Source organism: Cricetulus griseus, chromosome 7 (genome assembly GCF_003668045.3).
Source record: "Cricetulus griseus strain 17A/GY chromosome 7, alternate assembly CriGri-PICRH-1.0, whole genome shotgun sequence".
Lineage (NCBI taxonomy): Eukaryota > Metazoa > Chordata > Mammalia > Rodentia > Cricetidae > Cricetulus > Cricetulus griseus.
Window position 1 is genome coordinate 39,645,487 of NC_048600.1, and position 13,584 is coordinate 39,659,070.

Here is a 13,584-nt window from a genome sequence, read left to right on the forward strand (position 1 = left end):
TTCCTCTCCACAGTCAGATCATTACATAACTCAGTGCAGAATAACGATGAGATGAGGTTGGAAGAGGTAACCTGCCCAGGTATGTAGAAGAATTAGAATAATCTAGTCTTTTCCAGAGGCATAAAATGAGTTTGACTACAATCCCTTTGGAAGCATAAAAAATGAAAAAGGAATCAGCCAAGGATAGAAGCCTCCCACTCAGGTTCTCCATCCTTCATTATCTTCCCGGAAAAGGGATAAAAAAGAATGCATAGGGAGGAAAGAAATGAAAGGGAATGAAAAGAGGGGAAAGAAATGGAAAAGAAATGCAGAGGAAAGAAGTGGAAAAGGAATACAAGGAGAGGAAAGAAATAAAAGGGAATGAAGAGAGGGGGAAGGAATGTAGAGAGAGAAAAGCCATGGAAAAGGAATGCAGAAAGAGGAGAAGGACAGATGCAGATCCTCTGTTCTGAGTCCCCTTGAGTCTTGATAGATGCTTGACTCCCAGGTGTCTGGGTTTTGTCTTTCCTGGACATCTTTAGTCCTTAGACACAAAGGTAGCTGCTTCCAAATAGACTGACCATCACTCAAATGTGTAGTATTGTAAAGGAGAGCTGGGGAATTAGGGGCATGGGGAAGTGTCACTATTTCATGACACAAAGACTGCTGCCAGAAATAGCCCAGTCCCTGGACGGTGCATTGCTATGAAGCTGCTCTTCAGACTTGGCACTGGGCCTCCAAGGGGCTTTTCAGAGTCACCCCCTCATTCGGTTCTTTTGAATCCACAAAGCTGAGTTGTGTGTTTCCCCTTGATGAACAAGGAATTATGTTTTGGTTTCTCCTTACTGTCTTTTCAATCAAAACTGGTCTGCATTGTGAGTGATTTATGGCTGGAATTTAAGCAGCATGAATCCCAGCCATATTCACTGTAGATAATGACACACACACCCATATTATTTAAAGGGGGCAAGACTACTTCCAGCCATCTCTGGGGCATCTCTTTTGTCCTCCCAGGCAGCCATACTCAAAGGTTCCATATGGCCCTAAAGAAGGCAGGAGGTAAAGTCTAGATTCAGGATGACGCTTTGAGGCTTGGGAACACAAAGTAGAGTTTTTTTTGTTTTTGGTTTATTTTTGGATGCTTGTAGCATATACATCCAAAACAATGTCAATTAATTTTGTAACAACAATCTTGGGAGACAGTATGTCCAGAGCTCTAATTATTTCCTATGCCATCCAAGCTCAACAATTGTTTGCTGTTATCTGAACCTCTATCCAAATTCAAGATGCTTTACAGACCACACCCTCCCAACTTCCTCAAAACTATGGAAGCAAATATGTGTAGGTCAAACAACACATGTTATAAGTAGCATCCTATATCTAAGCTAATGCCAGACAAGGGATAGCTGCCAGTATTTGAGGAATGTATGGGTGAATACATGAAAAATGGGGAATCAAAAGAAGTATGTTTAAAGTAAGGAGATGGTTAGTCAGTTTATACATTTGAAAATTATGTAGCCATTATGCATTCAGGGAACATTTAATGGCATAATTCTTAAACAACCATGTCACTATGCTATTTTTAAATTGATTAATACTGCAAAGTATGACCTTTATTGTATGTTGCTTCTTTTATGTCCCCCATACCTCTCCCACCCAACCTCTATTTTCTCCCCTTCTCTCCTTTTCTTTCTTTTATATACCTATTCATCCATTCACCCATTTATTCACCCACTCATCCATCCACCCAACCATCCATCCATCCACCCAACCATTCACCTGTCCAAGATAGAAACATCAGTGCAGTGGTTGACAGTGAAGGGATACAAAACATTGTTTGTTCTACCATCTCCACTCCCCTGAACCACTCACTCACATTACTTACATTCATGACGCTGTGATTTCAATTGACCCTCCCAATCTAGCCTGTAACGAACCATAAGGTAAAAATGAAGTACTAGTTAATGCCAGTGTCAAGTTTAGAGCAGAGTGGTAACAAACTCTTGGGCATGTTACAGTTACATTTTTCCTGTAAGCTAAAGGGGGAACAGATTTATAATATAGTCTTTGTGTTTGTGTGTAAAGGTATGCTTTTCTGTATAGGTGAATTATTTTAAGTTTCTTTGCACATCGTATTTTATTAATATACATTAATTGTACTACATGATGAGTTTCATTCTGACATCTGTGTTATTGCATATAATGTACTTTGACGTTATTCAATTCTCTTCTTCTCACTTATTCTCTATTATTCTCCCCCGATCTCCTGCCATTTTTAATAACTGTGTTACTTCTAGGATTTCTTTCTCATTGTACCTATAACAAAGGAAGTGCTCAGCAAACATGATCAGTGATGGTGCCTAGAACATGGGAAGTACTTAGTAAATACGGTCCACTATAGTTCCTAGAATACAGGAAGTAATGAATGCACATGAGTCAATTCATGTCATTTGGTGGCACAGTTCTTACTATCTCAATGACTGGATCAATAACTTATATCAACAAAACAACTGTAAGTTAATTTCCAGATCAGGCTCCCTGGATTTTGTAAGCAGGTGGGAAAATTCCATTTGTGAGTTTCCTCTGGTGCTTTGTGTCATTTCAAATACTGAAGTGCCATGTTCTACTTTAGAGAGGAGGGCACTTCAACCGTGCTCATAACATCCCTTGGGGATTTAATAAGAAGTATTATGGACTTAAGTAATACTACAGGAAAACAGAAGCAATCTATGACATATTGAAAGAGTTGCATAATACATTTATGTACTGCAGATAATGGAATTATGCAGGAGCAGAGGGAGAACGGGAAAGAAAGCAAATCGACATTTGAAAAGGAGGAGTTTTATGAACAGTGCAATGAAATGCATGTGGCAGAAGCTGAGGGGGAAGTCCTGTATATATGTTGTCTTATTGGTTGATGAATAAAACACTGATTTGTCAGTAGCCAGGCAGGAAGTAAAGGTGGGGCTACGAGATGAACAGGATTCTGGGGAGAAGACACAGAGAGGGATCGCCAGGAGATGTAATGTAGCTGCTGACAGAGTAACATGCTGGAGCCTTCTCCAGTAAGATAAGCCCATGTAGAAATACATAGATTAATAGTTATCAGTTAATATTTAGAAAAGAGCTAGCCAGTAAGAAGCCTGAGCCACCATCCAAACAGTTTTATAATTAATATAAGATTCTGTGTATTTATTTGGGACTGAAGGGCATTTGGACTAGGCAGAACAGAACCTCCATCTACAAGAAGCCTTCTCAGCTGTGTGCCAATGGGTGTGATTTATTGGTGACTGAAGCCTCCTATGTAAACTTAGAGCTCAGCCCACTCCCTATTACAACAGAGATTCACAATTTTCTCAATCTTTTACATTTTTGCTTCCTCATCTATCCCTTGAAAACCCCAGGAGGTACCTGTCTCATTTTATTTTCCAGTTGAAGAAATCAAGACAGAAATATATCAAACAACTTGTTCTGTGTCACGGGGTTCATGTGAAACAGAAACATGCTAAGCACATTTCTTCTTCCAAAAAGTGGCCATTTTAATTTGCAAGAAGAATATGACATCTTCAAATTGGCCACGTCAAATCAGGGATGTTGGAACATACTTATAATCCCAGCACTGAGAAGACTGAGACAGGAAGACAGTGAGTTTGAGGTCAGCCTGGGCTGCAATAAAAGACTATGTCTACATAACTGTTCCTTGTGGGAATAATAGGATCAAATTGTCTAGAATGTTATAAATGGTAGACAGAAGAAAAGAAAGCCTTGGGGGATTACAAGAGGATGAATCCCCCCAAAATATGAGGGATTTTTATGTACAGAGGACCACAGGTGAGAAAGATACTGCTGCTAGCCAAGGAACTCTGAGATGTTTTTCTTGAGTAGAGCCTTTACAACATGATCCAAGGGGCTGGTTAAACTACCTTGGCTTCCTTGAAAATAATCACTGGCCTTTACTTTCTGCCTATCCATTGAAATACCTCCCAACATCTGACACATGCATCCTTGGTAGTACTTAGGCTAGATAATGTTCTTATTCCACATTCACTTTAATAGTTTGTTTGTGTGTTTATGCCTCAACCTCTAACACTGAGGTTTTACACACAATCTTGACATAAAATATATGTAAATAAAACATCAGCTATAAATTTATTAAATAATAAAATTATAGAAAGTAAACAGCCCAATTATCATCATTATTATTTTGAGACAGGGACTCAAGTACCTAGATAGGTATCAAAACCACTTGGTTGCTGAGTGTAGCCTTGAAACATCATGACATTCAGATATCCCTTCCCCCATCTCCCAAATGCTGGGATTAAAGGTGTGCACTACCTACACCACTTAGAGAATGGCCAAATCACCACAGTGGCTGTGGAGGACAAAGTGTTCCCAGCATGTTGTAATTTTTAGATGCCATGTGTTGAGTAGTGTCTTATGACAGGTTCTCCTATCAAATACCCAACTCAAGAATGTCTCTTCAAAGCTAAGATGATGTCTGCAATATTCTAAAAACAGACAGGATGGAAATCCAGCCTCTTAACACACACAGATAAAGACTGCAAGCATCCTATCTGCAATTACTGGAAACTTAGACTAAGAGTATGGATTTGGGTTTTATATTCCACCTGCACTCACGATCTTCCAAAAGTGTGCATATGTGACCCACTCTATTTCAGGTCTTCCTAGGAACTCTGAGGCAAGGTATCAAGAGCAGAGAACAGAGTTACCAAGCAAGTGAAGGAGGGAAAGCAAAGACTAAGGCTTCATCTTGAGCATGTCTATGATTTCTAAATGACTCATGGTAGGACAGGGACACAGCCCCAAGTATCTCCTTCCTAAATCCAATGGGAAGGGGAGTCCCAAAACTCAAAAGGCTGACTTTAAACAAAACTGTCATAGTATGCAAAGATTTGGAGTTGATATGGAAAGAGAGAAAGGGAGCAGAACAGTAAAGAAGGAAGCCATAGATAGATAATATTTCAAAAGTCAAACCCTAGCTTTCAGGCTTAATCCAACATCCTAATTTATCAAATAGACAACAGTGTTATATACTACTTTCTTTTCAATAACATTTTAATCTTATTATTTATTGCATGTGTGCATGTGTACATGGGTACACAAGTGTTATAACACATGTATGGAGGTCAGAGGACAATGGAGAAAGGCAGTTATGGGTCAGAAATTCTTCTGTGTGGATCCCAGGGATTGAGCTAAGGTCAGGTTTGGTGGCACATGCCTTTACAAGCCCAGCCATATCACCATCCCCATATGTTTGTAAAAGGGCATCTTGTTCACTCTTTTAAGAATTGTGTATTCTCCCATCCAAGTACTAACCAGGCCCGACCCTGCTTAGTTTCTGAGATCAGAGGAGATCGGGCATGTTCAGGGTGGTATGGCCATAGACAATCTTGTTTGTAATTCAAATATGTAAAAAAATAAAAAAATAGAAACTTAAAAAAAGAACTGTGCATTCATATGAAATAAAATAATTCTCTAGGCTACTGTTATCCCATGGACCAGGAAGTGAACAATCACTGGATTAATGAAAAATTTCAGTTTGCCGACAAAAAAATTTCCATACAACTACAGTTTTGTTTTTTCACTTCTGTTAAGTTTCACAAAATTCCTTCTACAAAACATAGGTTGATTTACAGTATTGAGTAGTTTTTGTTTTATTTTAATAAAAGACAGATACATTTCTATGGGCCATTCAAATGCTAGTAAGAATTACTTTAATTGAGTGACTTTATTGCTACCTAGAGTCTTTTCTTGGGTTTTGACTGCCTCCAGAGTGATGGGCAACACACAGATTCAAGGATCCCATTAATTGGGATGAGTTCAATTGTAATTACACATCTTTCCTGGTAGCTGTAGTTTCTCAATTTGCAAAATGAAATCATAAAATATAAAAATATCTCCAACCTCCCCAACAAGTCTGTGGTAAGAACACAGACTATGTTTGCTGGTGACACAGGTCAGATAAACATTGGGAGTCTCAACCATGCAGATGTTTGTTTTCAGCCTATCAATTAGGCAGCACTCTCAGGGTAGCACTATGGACTATCTTTGGGCACAATTGTCTTAGAAAGTAATTTGGGGGCCCAAGATAATTCAGTGGGAAAAGGCACTGGCTTCACCAGACCTGAGTTCTATCTCTCAAATGCACATAAAGGTAGAAGGAGATAACTGACCTCCACATGCATGCGATGACATGTTTGTGCCCCCCTCCAAATAATGATGATGATAAGTAAATAAATGTAAAGAAAGCAAATGGCCCATAAGTTCTTGCTAACATAATTTGCTTAAACATGGCCTGAACAAGGACAGCAACAACACAGATGCTAGTGTGGAGAGGGAATACCCACAGGCCTCAACCCTACACAAAGAACTACAGGCAACTAAAGATGCTGAAAACAGGAGAAATAGGCCTCTCCAAGGAAGAGCACACCGATTGGCTATCCAATACCAAATAGTCAGCCTTGAAAATATCCACATACAAGTAACATTATGCAGACTGAGAAGGCTGTATTTATGTATTAGAAATGTATATACATTTAAATGTATATGATAACAATGAATAAAAATAGAGGGAAAGATAAAAGCAATTAAAAAAAGCAAATAGATAAAATTCATTTAAGAGGTAGAAAGATGCTTACATTGTTGGACCCTCAAACTGGCCTTATTTTTTTAGAATTTAATACAAGGTTACATTCAAAATATAAACAAACATTTTCCTAGAGGAAAGTACTCTGTGGTGGTATTCATAACAATATTAAGAGAGAGAGAGACAAAATAATAATTCCTAAAATATGAATGTGGTAGCAAATTCCCACACAATAGAATAATATGGAATCATTCAATTTAATTTTGGAAATTATGATAGATGACAGAATAAAATACACATTTTAATTCCAAAAATTGACTGTAGGATATGCTCTGAAAAATACACAATACGACTTGCATTATAAATTCTCTCTCTTTCTCTGTCTCTCTCTCATACACATACAAAAACTCCCAAATTAAGGAGAACCTATCGAAACTATCAATGTGAAGAATGAGTCTTTTGAGATAATAGCATGTATGGATATGAACCTGAGCATTTCATGGTGTGTGTGGAGGGCTAACTGGTTTAGGAATCTCAACTCCCTGCCTCCTCTCATAGGACTGTGAGAGTGGCCATGGCATACAACTCCTCTCTTTGGTAACAGAAAAGCTATGTCTGTTGTATTGGTATTATACAGGCTTAAGGGCAAAGGTTTCCTAAGATGACAACACAGTCAGTTAGAGACTCCTAATCATTGGGAGAATCATCTAGGCTGTATTAGTCGATTTGGACTTGTCCTGAGATCACATGACTGACGAACAGTCTGGAAGTTTCTGAAGGGGGCATGCAAGCAGAAACAAGCAGGTATGCCAGAGCTCTGCTGTTAGCTTCATTGTCTCACTGGCCTCTGTGGTCGGGCATCTTCAGCAGGGTATGCTCAAAAATCCAAGAGAAGCCTAGGCAAGAGGATAGCACGTTTAAGGCCCGCCTGGGCTACAGAGTCAGTTCAAGGACAGCCTAGGAAACTTAGTAAGATTCTGTCTCAAAATACAAAATAAATGTGAGGCTGGTAAGGTTGTTCAGTGGATAAATGTGCTTGTCCTGCAAAGGCTGTTAACACAAGTCTATCTGCTAAGTTCACCATGAAAAGAGAAATCTGGCTCTAACAAGTTATCCCCTGACTGCCCCTCACATACCACAGTGTACATGTGTACACACACACACACACACACACACACACACACACACACACACACACACACGACAATGATGATGAAATTTTAAAGTGAAAAGTGGGTCCTTGATCAGTATGTTTGAGGTCTTAGATTTAATCCCACGTATAGCAAGAAAATAAATAATAAAAATAAAATGTGCATCAGAAAGTACTTCAGGCTGGACAGGAATTACTTCAGTACTACTGTGTTCTTTGCTCTATTTCCACTACTGCCCCCTGTTGTCTATTCTTTGTATTGCATTCAAATATCCAATGCTTCTGACTTCATATTTTCATCCCTCTGAACTCCTGTGACCAGCTGTCACTATCTGTAGGCACAGTGACCTCCCTTTACTCTGACTCTCTGTGACTCAGTCTTCTGAACCACTTTTAGACTCAGGGGACCATTTGTACTAGCTCTAGCCTCCCTCTCTCCCACCTTTCTCTCAGCTTCCTACCAGGTCCCCCTTTGCTTCCAAGTCACCTCACCCACATCTCTGTCCTGTCACCCAAACAGGCCTCCTCTGAAAATCCATCTTCAAAGTTGTAGTTCCTCTTCTAGTTTGTTCTTTGTTCTTTTTGGGTTTTATGAATCTACCAGTTTGCCTTTGAGCATGCATGCCTCTCTGAGGCTACTTTCTAATTTGTGTTTGTTTATTTGGTGCATATATATGAATGCATATACACATAATATGTGCATACATTATAAAATGAAAACAAACACAATTCTCTCAGGTAAATTGAGGCTGAAGACTATGATCTCATTTCTAATGTGATGGAGTGTAGGCTACTCTGAGCAGGTCTGGCTCACCAATAAGATCACTATTTCTCTCTTTTGTCCCATTTTTGATACTGAGTACCCTGTCATCCTTGTGTTTAGCACCAATTTAGAAAAAGAATTGGATTTTCAAGCTTCCGATTGCTTTTGCAGCAACGTGTCTGCCCTTTGTGCACTCAGGACATGCTATCTTCTTTTTATTTGGTGATGACCAAGACACCTGCTGATTATTGAGGCCACTTCTACACCCTTCCCTGACAAATTATGGATGGCACTTGGGGAAGGTGACCAAAGCTGAAGATAATGGCCAGAGGCAGTGCCACTCCAGGACATTAAAGTTGGACATAGTATAAGGAGCAAGGGTGCCAGCTGTGAGGAGTGCAACAGATGTGTGCAAACTTGGTGTGATGTTGTAAAGATCAGGATTGAGTATCCAAGCTTCAATAAGGAACCATATCTGCTACTTAACAAGCCTTTAATTGCCCAGAGCTTTTGTGCTATATTTCCTAACATGGTTCCCAAAGAGAAGGAAAACCAACTGAAAGTAAATATTTTCCTATAAACCTTAAAAATGCAATCAGCTTGTTCATTAATGAGAAAAAAGAAAAAAGATACAAGAATGAGATCAGAAGGAAAAGGAAGTAATGACAACTGTGGTAGTTTGTGTGAGAATCTTCACCACAGGAACAGCATTTCAACACTTATTTGCCAGTGGATAGTGCTGTTTGTCAAGGTCTAGGAGGTATGGCCTTGCTGGAGGAAGTAAGTCACTGGAGGTGGGCTTTGAGGTTTCAAAATCTCATTCCTTTCCCAATTTGCTCTCTCTGTTATGTGTTTGTGGTTCAAGATATGTGCTTTCAGCTGCTGCTCCAACAGCTATGCTTGCTGCCTGTGATTCACCATCATCAACTCTAACACTCTGGACTGTTTAGTCGAAATAAACTCTTATACTAGTTGCTTTGGTACTGTGTTTTTATCACAGTGATAGTAATTAATACAGTTATCATCATTCTGCTCTTAGTGACTTGCAAGGAACCTTGACTAGAGTCTGCAAGAGGATGTTTTCCAGTATTGATGACCAACAGGCCTCCCTTCCTTATCCACTGAATCCAAACCTTGAATCAGGCTCTCATGACCACACCCTGTTGTGGTCTACCACATAGACTAGACACTCATAATATGAGTAACTCCTGCTGTTTTGTGCCCACTTTAGTCTATAAGAAAAGTGATGCTTAGACTGAGGGAAAACAACTAGTGCCTGAGGGACAGTAACTCTAGAGCCTCAGATGCAGGGCATCTTGGTACTACCTCTGCACACAGAGAGCATAAAGCTAGTATTTATGAAGAGGCAACAGTGCAGAGCAGCGCTTACCTACACTCATTACACTTCCTCTATCGGAAGGTGACAATGAAGTCATTCATTTGCTTCCTCAAAAAGCATCTTGCTGGCCTTCAAGAGAAGCTCTGCCTCCCACTGCCTGTGGAGGTTCCATTTTGCTTCTTTGAGTTCTGAGAAGGATAATGATGATGATGATTAGAATAAAGATGAAGAAGAGGAGGAGGAAAGAGGGCTAAGGATAAAATATGGAGGGGGATGATAGGAGAAGCAGAAGAGGAGAATGGGGTAGATAGGAAGAAGAGTGAAAAGGGATGAGGGAAGAAGACAAGCAGAGGAGAGGAAAAGGTAGAGAGGGAAGGGAGAAGGTGAAGAGGAGAGGAAAGAGGGAGGAGATGGAAGGGATAAAAGATGGAGGGAAGAGAAGGAGGGAATGAGAGGAGGAGGGGTGAAGAGTGAGAAGAAAGTACAAGAGGAGGGAAAGGGGAAGAGGAGGAGGACTAGGCAGAAGAGTTGGAAGAAAAGAAGAGAAGAACAAAAGGAGGAGAGGTTTGGGAGGAGGAGGAAGTACAGGAGGATGAGAATAAGGTAGAATTTGTTTCCATACATCACATAACACTGTCTCCACAACAATCCGAATGGTTGTATAAGCTCAGAGATGTTAACTGATTTATATAAACTCATGCAATCAAAATAAATTGGAGCTAACTTGGAACAGTGGCAAGCTGGATCCATCCTATAGCTCAGTGATGATCCGATACCATTGTTCCTTCCAATGTCCCCCTCTCCACTCTGGTCATGCGGAATTTGGGGTTGTTGAAGGGAATACGAGGTTGGGTGGAACTTCTACCATCAAAAAAATGTAATTGAATCTTTTTCTGTGAACTTTCCTGACCCTCATAGAGCAATAAATAAATGCTTAACCAGAGTTCAGCATTTACCCTAATCAGAGGCCCAACCCAATGACTGCATCAGAACTGTCCAGGGCCTTCATTACACAGTGCTTCCATCACCAGGGGTGTGCGGTCAGTAGAAAAGCAATTTTTCCATTTAGTCTCTTATAGAACCTCTGTTTTGCAAGCCTGGAAAGGTAGCCCTCATGCAGACCACATGCAAAGTTCAATAATTGGCTTCAGTATCCTTCAGAATGGGCAAGAAATATTTTCATGACAGCATCAGAGAAACATAAAAACTAAACAGCTGCAGCAACAAATCAAATGGAATAGTGGGTCCTCCAGGCTGGGTGCTGTCCTGTCCATACCAAGCCCAGAGATGACAAAAATGGAGAAGCCAGGAATTATTCCTGAGAAAACAGCCTGAAGATCCATGGAGATGAGAATCAGCTAATAAAAATCCATCTATCATCTATTATCTACCATCTACCTTATAATCTACCTAACTAGCTATCTCATATCTATTATCTATCCATCTACTACCATCTATCTATCTATCCATCTATCTATCTATCTATCTATCTATCTATCTATCTATCTATCTATGGATTTATCTATCACCTATCTATTTTCTTGTCTTTCTGTCTATGTATCTTTCTCTCTACGGAAAATGATAAAGGCTTACATTATTCCTCGATCCAAATCCCACAGGAACTGAATGTGATTTTTGGTTGGGTTGGTTGTATATGTTCACTTCGTTTACTTATTTTGAAGAAGTTAATAAAAATTTTAAATTAAATTTTATCATTTTTGTATATAAGTGCTTTGCCTGCATGTATGTATATGCACCTTGTGCATACTTGGTGCCTATGGGGGTCAAGAAAGTGCATCAGATCCCCTGGAATTGGAGTTACAGATAATTGTGAGCCACCACCTGGGAGTCACACATGGGTTCTCTGCAAAAGCAACAAGTGGTTTTTATTGTTTTTTGTTTGTTTGTTTTTGTTTGGAGACAGGGTTTCGCTGTTTAGCTCTGGCTGTCCTGGAACTCCCTCTGAAGACCAGGCTGGTCTTGAACTCACAGAGATCCACCTTCCTCTGGAATTAAAGGCATGCCCCACCATTACCCAGCTGCAACCATATTCTTAACTGTCGGGCCAACTCTCTAGCCCCCCAAAATAACTAATGAGATTTTAATAAAACACTCTCTATACCATTTCTATTGCCATTTTATGAGTAAGCCATGAGCATAGGAAGCCTTGTTTCCTGGGAAACCTGAATTGGAAGCTAACATGAAATACAGTTTTACTTCTCTCATGTATCGACATTTAACATGTGAGGGACCATAGACTGAGAACATGGTGATGTCCTCACACAAACAAAGCAACACAAACTCCCCAGCTCTCAAGGAGCTTATAGACCATTACAGAAGAGAAGCCACATGTCACAGCAAAGATTTCAGAGCAGCCTTCCCAGTCAGAAACCAGTCAGAGAAAACACATATAATCACTATTGTGGGATTGTTTACCAAGGCCTACTGCATGTTAGGTGTTCCCAAGTCCAATCACACACACAGTGATCCTTCCTGAGAAGGCTGCTTTCTGGGAATAGCCTCTTCTGCTCCCCATGGATCCACGACTTACTGATAAGTGTTGTAGCACTGTTACTATAGCATGCCCAGTGAGTGACAGATACCAGAAAAGGGACTTCTCAAGTGATGCCATCTGAGAAGTAGAGAGGATTTCAACACACAGAGAAATTCCTTGAATGTGAACAACTCTTTAATCTGCATGGTTTGTTCACATTGGAAATTTCCACTGGTCACCTAACTACTTCCTGTTTCACTCAGTAAAAACTACCCCGGGGTTCAATGGAGGGTTTCTATTCACAGTAAATGGGCATGGCTGCCTGAGGAGAATTCCTGCAATGAGAAACTCTCAAATAGGTTAACAAGTGAACCAGCCAACAATACATATCAAGATTGGCTAAGTATTTGATGCGAGCATACATATTCTACTTGTATTTGACTCAGGGTTTTTTGTTTGATTTTTCCCAATTTTAAAAAAAAAGGGACTTTCTAGAAATATCTTTGGGTTTGTGTCTCATGCATTTTCATGATAGATGCATCTGTGTATGCAGGTACATGCACATGTATGTATACATGTATGTGTGAAGGATAGACAACGACTATGGGTGTCCTTCCTTAGATAACCCAACCTCTTTTTGTTCTTTCTTTTGTCCTGTCTGAACCCTCTCTATTTCCTCCAATTTTCTCTCTCTCCTCTCCTCTCTCTCTCTCTCTCTCTCTCTCTCTCTCTCTCTCTCTCTCTCTGTTCCTCTCTCTCCTTTCTCCCCATCTCTCCCCACTCCTCTCTAGAATCTCCAAGTGGCCTTGGCTGGCTAACTAGTAAACCCTAGGAATGTATCTGTTTCTACGTCTCCAGCACAGGGTTCACAAACACCACCATGATTCACTTTTTTTTTTCTAGTACCTTTCTGAAAACTGAGGTCCTCATCCTTACAAGGTAAACGTGTTACCCAGTGAACTATCTCCTCATCCTGTGCCCTAGGAATATTTCATATGTGATATATGTCATGAGCAACTGAAATTAATTTCCTTTCAGCTAACAATGATCTGCCTCTGTGTCTGACAGGGGAGGGCAGCTTTAGGGTATTGGGGGATCTTCTGCAATTAGTATTTTATTTTCTAGCAGGGCCTTTGGTCCTTTGATTTAATTGGCTAACATCAAAGAAAAAAATCCTTTCCCCACTGACAACTCTGTAACTTGATGGTAGGGAAGAGGTCATCTGATGTCAACAGCTTCTCTTCAGGTGACA